This window comes from Nannospalax galili, unplaced genomic scaffold (assembly GCF_000622305.1).
Source record: "Nannospalax galili isolate Female #2095 unplaced genomic scaffold, S.galili_v1.0 scaffold467, whole genome shotgun sequence".
In the NCBI taxonomy this organism is placed as follows: domain Eukaryota; kingdom Metazoa; phylum Chordata; class Mammalia; order Rodentia; family Spalacidae; genus Nannospalax; species Nannospalax galili.
Genome location: NW_008357490.1, coordinates 1,552,111 through 1,557,241, shown reverse-complemented (window position 1 = coordinate 1,557,241; position 5,131 = coordinate 1,552,111). Strand labels below are relative to the sequence as shown.

General features: G+C 52.9%; 1 protein-coding gene across 1 annotated transcript in view; it reads right to left on the bottom strand.

Moving 5' to 3' along the window:
• Ptch1 (patched 1) overlaps window positions 1–5,131 on the bottom strand; it is a 67,974-nt gene that overhangs the window by 59,606 nt on the left and 3,237 nt on the right. The window lies entirely within an intron of this gene.

Below are 5,131 nucleotides of genomic sequence, written 5' to 3'. Positions count from 1 at the left end.
TCCGCGGCCGCAGACTCCTGGCGCGCCCTGGCGCTCGGCTCGCGAGGACGCTGCTGGCCGCCGGGGGCTCCGGCTCCGGGTGACAGACCTGCTGCTGCTGCCGCCGCTGCTGCTCCTCACACGGCGGGCGCTGCTGCCGCTGCCGCCGCCGGGGAGTCAGACCCTGCGCCTTCCATTGCCACATTGCGCGGGGGTCCCGAGGTCTCTGCGGCCGCCGCTGCCCACATCCAGTTCGCGGGAGGGCGAGAGCCGGCGTGCCGGGCGAGCCTGTTCTCCGGGCGCTTCCACGGCGCTCTGCGCGATCCCCAAGTCCCTCTACCCGCCCCCCGCCCCGCGCAGCGACCCCTTCACGGCAGAAAGCGCCCGCAGATCTCCGCCGCTGCCGCCGGCTGCACGGGCTCCCTCGGCGCCTCCTGGGTCTCCGGAGCGGCTGCCGAGGGCCGGCGAAGAGCCGCGGGGTCCGATGGTGTCCGGCGGGTCTCAGCGCTGCCGGACCGGGGCAGCCGCTGCTGCCGCCGCTCCTGCTGCTGCTGCTGGCGGTGGCGGCTCCCGAAGCTGCTGCTCGCGCTCTGGCTGCTGGGTTCGCGGTAGCTGCTCGGTCCCGGACTCTGCTTTCTTGTGCTCCTCACCGACCCGCTGGACCATTCTGCCCCCGCGCAGCGCGCCTCTCTCGCTCCCGGGACCTGGGGACTCCGCTCTGTGTGTGTGCAGCGGGCAGCGGCCGCAGCAGCTCCTTGATTCAATAGATGAGATGGAAGAAGAAAAAAAAGAACTCTCTCCATTTGGAGAAAGAGGAGGAGGAGGGGAGGGGGTGGAGGGGGAGAGAGCGAGCGAAAGAGAAAAAGGCTGGAACTCCCGCCCCCGGGGCTGTCAGATGGCTAGAGTTTCTGCGACGCGATTGGCTCACGGAGGGCAGAAATTACTCAGCAAACATGACTATTATTAGCTGCTTAGCAACAGCTCACCAAAGTAGAGAGACCACCCAGGTAGGCAACCCCAGTGTGTGCATCCCCGGCTCCGGGAGGGAGCCTCGCACAGCGCCAACCTTCTAGCATGCAATACTTCCATTAAGGAATGCTCCCCCCTCCTTTCTTTCTTATTCCTTTTCTTTTCAACAGTGTCTTCTTTTTGTGAGACGCCTTTTGCGCGGACACACGCGCGCGCGCGCACCAACGCGCGCGCGCGCAGTTGCTTCTCGATAGACACGGGCGATAACGTAATATTTCTTTAAGCGCTTAAACAATTTCTGAAATTCCTCAAAGAAAACCTTTTAAAGGCACGTTGGCCTCAAGCTGCCGCAAATACTGGGAGGTCCGGCTTGAATTCCCAGGCCTGCACCAATAATGACAGGGTGGTGGATAGTGCGCCAGTGTGTGCCAATTTTTTTGTTTTTCTGCTCTTTTCTTTTATAACTAAAGGCAAGACTTAGACTCTCGCAGGGAACAGCGCCTCGCTTTAAGATAAACAAAATGGGAGGTTAAAGAGGAAAGCAAGGACGCTGGGGAAGCCACCCTTTCTTTAAAATTCCTCTCCCCGGCCCCCCAAACACGACAGCACAGGCCAGTTTGAAAGAGTCTGTTCTATTAAACGTGGAATCCAGACACTGAAGCAATCTCGTAGAGGCAGAGGCGTTTATTGGAATCTTTAATGTGCTAGTAAAAGAACAATCTTTTTAACAGCCCACAGAAATGAAATTGTTTGCTTGAGAGATTTCCTGATTATATTTAAGGATTCATCTGGACCACCCCCCAACCACATTCTTATATATGTCAGTTTTAAGCTTTTTTTTTTTTACAAAAATCGGTGTGCATCCCTCAATATTTAATAATAGCGTGACGTAGAATAAAGGCTTTGATGTCGGATTCATTTGAAACAAATTGTGCACAGATCGCGAGGATTCATCCCGACATTGTATCCCATGTCACCAAGACTTCCCGGGAATTCGCTTTCCGTTGAACAAGAAAACACGCGACCTGGGGGCGGGGGGGGGGATCCTGGGGCCAGAGACAAACCGGGGGGGGGGGGGGGGGGGGGGGGGGATCCTGGGGCCAGAGACAAACTGTCTACACAACTATGCATTTTTTAAGAAAAAAAAAAAAAACGCTTAGAGAATGGAGAATAAAATGTGTTTTCTTGCGTTTTCTAGTTAAGTTCCTCCCTGCCGTAGACGCAGGACCTAGAAACTCGAGTCTACTACATTTATTTTTCTTTTCTTTTTTTCTTTTCTGAATTGAACTGCAGAGGGAACCGGAGTGGTAAGAAGCCAACTGAAGCCGTGAAATGGGGCACTGTGGCTTTAAGATGCACACGGTGTGTGTTCATTGAAAAAAAAAGAAGAAAGGAAAGGAAAGAAAGAAACCCAGATGGAGGGAAAGGGGGAGGAGCGGGGGAGAGGGCGGAGCCCTCGCGGCCACGTGACCCGGACCGGGGGCCAGTCCGCGCGCGCCTGGGCGCGTCCGCATGCGCGAGCTCTGGGCTCCCGGCCTCCGCGGGGCTCGGGCGGAGCAGGTAGGATGGTCGGCGTACAGGGCCAGCGCCTCGCGGGTTCCTCGCCTTCAGCTGGGCCTCCCGGGGCCCGAGCGATGCACGCGCCCCGCCGGCACGGACGGACGTGCCGGACACGCCGTAGTAAATTCCTGAAGGCGGACCGGCCCCCTACGTCGCCCAATGCCCGCGCGACCTCCCCGCCGCCGTCCAATGGCTGCCCGCGGAGCCCTTCCCATTCAGTGGCCAGCGTTCCTGGCTGCAGCCCCTAGCGGGGCGGCGGAGGGGCGCGCGGCCACCGGGGGTGGTGCACGCGGCTCCCGTGGGGGTCCGTTCGCCGGCCCTCCCTGCCCACCAGCCGCCACCACCCCCTTCCCGCTCTTTCTCTAGCGCTGCTTTGCAGTCCTCCCTAGCCTCGCTATCCCTCCTCTCTAGCTTTTTCTCGGTCCCAGTTTCATTAAGACGCCTTGCCGTCCTGAATCCCGAACCCGCAAAACGTGCGGGTTCTGAAACGGGGTAGGGTGTCCGGGAGAACACGCGTTGAGTCACCGGATCGGGAAGAGGAACCGAGTACCCGACCAGCGCGGAAATTCAAAACGCCTCACTCTGGGAGCACGTGATTTTCGAGTGACGCTGGGAAGAGCAGCTTAAAATCCTGAAGGGAAGGCACCCACTGTTCTGGGAAAAGCTCCGCGCCTAGCTAGTTTATCCTTGGAGTAAAAGACTGGGCTTTGGTAGTTTGATAAATAGCGTAGAGCAGGAAAGCTGGATTACTATTTTAGCTTTTACATTTCGTGCTTGCGGTAGGAAATTGGTTTTCAAGACTTAAAGAATGGCACCCCTAGTTCAAAGGTCGGCCTGTTTTTATATTTGAGGCTTTGCTGTATGGCAAGGTAACCACGTAGTCCTAGGAAAGCTTGTTTTTTCAACATTCTTTTCAGTATTTTAGACCTAAGTAGTTTTTTTGTTTGGGTTTGGGTTTTTGGGGGGGTTCCCCCTCCCAGGCTTTTACTTCTGTTGGTTCCATTATAGCTACTTGGATTCTGGGATTCTAGAATGAAGCTATGGGCTAGACTATCTCGTCTATGGCCAGACTTCTACTGTGGCACATTTCCCTCGGCTTGACTTAATTCCTAAGTGTTTTGAACATTGATCCTCGAAGTTTGCAGCCCTTTGAGCCCCCCCACCCCCACCCCTGTTTGATAGGTTAACTTTTCAGCATCTCAAACAATAGTCCTGACCTGTACATTCTACCCATAGGTTTCAGGACGCCATCCCCAGGCTCCTTCTAACAAGCACTGTCTTAATCTCCCTGCCCCCACCCGCTGCTTCCCCTGTGGTCTGCTTTTTCATACACAGAGATGAATTACTTTGAGGATCTAATTGGCCTTGTTTCTGTAACGTTTTAAGAAAGGGAAGAGGAGCCAGTGTAAAAAGCCTGCTCGACTTGGGTGGTCAGGGCTGAAGCTGCCCCCAATTTGCCTCATTGCTGATGCATGCGAGTGCGACATTCCCAGCGATAATGTTGTTCCTAATCAATCTGCCCTTATTTACATTTGTAAGCATTGTGGGCTTTAATATGCATGCCCTGTGCAGGGCCTGCTGAGCCACACCGGGTTTGTTAACTTCCAGCTAACCACAAGGATTCCGCAGACCTGAAAGGCAGACTGCAGGAGCCAGGCCTGCTAAGGTGTCAGCTGGTATTACAGTCCCTTGAAGGGCCTTTCTGCCCGGTGGCTCCCCCTGTGAGAGTTACTAAATAACTGAGACCTTAGGGCCTTAGCCAGCAGAGTTTCAGGCCTCGGCAAGTGGCTGTTCTCCCTCCCAAGTAAAATTCATCTTGATGCATGAATTTACATTTTTTTTCTCTCCACCAGGATGCAGGACTTCTCAACTGAGTCTGTAGTTTTCAAAACAGATTCCTTCAACTCTCTAAATTCACTCACTTTCTCCCCCCTTTTCTGTTCCAGTGCTTTGTCACACATGTCAAAAATGACATCAGATTATCCAAATGATAAGATGACAATGAGATAAAACATCTGTCCTTGGTGTTCAGCTGTTCCAGTGGTATGCAGTTGTCAGAGTCAGATTCTAGGACACTATGAAAGGCCACAAAGGGATTTAACTTTGCACTGGCTTTTCAGATCAAACTACATGAATCTTTAAGATTCAGAGTCATTCAGTTCATTTCTGTAGCATATAACTGAATAAATGGGTAAATATATTCCATTCATTTGACCCTTAGGCTATATATGTAATAGTCTTCCGCCAATCCAAAGAATTGCAAATATATTAAATCCTACAATATTGTTGCTTCAGGGGTGGGACAAAGAGAGAGATGGGGTTGTTTTAACATTCTATTTATGGATGGGGAACCCAGGATACAGGACATGAGTGACAGGCCAGGGCTTAAGCAGTTCAAAGCAGGTACCTTGGATAAGAGTTTAAGTATGAAGCCAATATGTCACCATTTACCCCATTTTCTTGGCTCCCTAAGAATGTCTTATTATTCACTCATTGGCAGTATTTGTATTTACTTAAAAGGTAAGGGTAGAAAATGAGTCTAAAAGGTTTCAAGGAGATGGGAGGAAAGATCTAGAAGCCACAAAATGTAAAAATCACTCTGTTTGACTCCCCCCGATTCTTT